Source organism: Camelina sativa, unplaced genomic scaffold (assembly GCF_000633955.1).
Source record: "Camelina sativa cultivar DH55 unplaced genomic scaffold, Cs unpScaffold03278, whole genome shotgun sequence".
Lineage (NCBI taxonomy): Eukaryota > Viridiplantae > Streptophyta > Magnoliopsida > Brassicales > Brassicaceae > Camelina > Camelina sativa.
Genome location: NW_010924382.1, coordinates 1 through 847, shown reverse-complemented (window position 1 = coordinate 847; position 847 = coordinate 1). Strand labels below are relative to the sequence as shown.

Genomic DNA, 847 nt, shown 5'->3' with positions numbered 1-847 from the left:
ACGAGAGAGAAGCTTCGAGAAACCTTGTGGAGCATTGAATAGCAGAATCCCCAGTGTGGCTCAGGCGGGATCTGCTTCTCCGCTTTCTCAATCGCTCGTTTCATCTTCAGTAGCGGATATATATCATCCGGATATCTCAGCATCGTCCCTAAGCTCCCCATTGTTTCTATCAGAGAAACAAAAAAAAAAAAAACAGAGCGAAGAATCTGCTTATGGCGTCGTCTCTCGTCTCTCTCCCCCTGAAAAAAATAATGCCGGAATGAAGCAAACTCCTATGTGACGACGATCTAAGATTCAAATAAGCAGGTAAGAAGAAAACGCTCACCTGCGATGTGGATCGATTCGATTTGACCAGCGAGGTTTTCTATTTTAGAGTTTTCTTATATCATCGATGAAAACAAAGGTTTCTTCAGACTTTTTTGCCAGTGAGAGAGTCTCACATTTTTCCTTTTTTTTTATTATTTATTTTTTATTTTAATGTTTTGGGTTGATCAAATTTTTGAAAAATTGGAGAAAAAATTAATAAATAAAAAATTTAGGATTAAAATAACAAAGCGTGAAAATAATGAGTGGAGCAAGAAACGGACTACTATCGTAATAGGATAACAATAAATAAAGAGCCTTCGTTTAAAATTATTTAAATCTTTCGTTAATTATATTTTGTTGTGAAACAGAAAAGGTATCTTTTTAATCATCATAAATGGACGATTCGATTTTACAGTTGTAATTATTAATTAAGTTTTACTGTCAAAACTTTAATGCGGACGCTGAGATGGCAAAAATGAAAATGACGTGGCGAGATATAATTGGTTGTAAATACGTATCTTCAACAGTGTAACTACCAATT

At 34.6% G+C, this 847-nt stretch overlaps 1 long non-coding RNA gene across 1 annotated transcript; it reads right to left on the bottom strand.

Moving 5' to 3' along the window:
* Positions 1-167: 167 nt before the first annotated feature.
* LOC104774507 lies at positions 168-487 on the bottom strand. The gene is made up of 2 exons (XR_765370.2): positions 326-487; positions 168-239 (listed from the first exon to the last, which is right to left on the bottom strand). It is a non-coding gene; the product is annotated as an uncharacterized LOC104774507 (long non-coding RNA).
* Between the last annotated feature and the right edge of the window lie 360 nt (positions 488-847).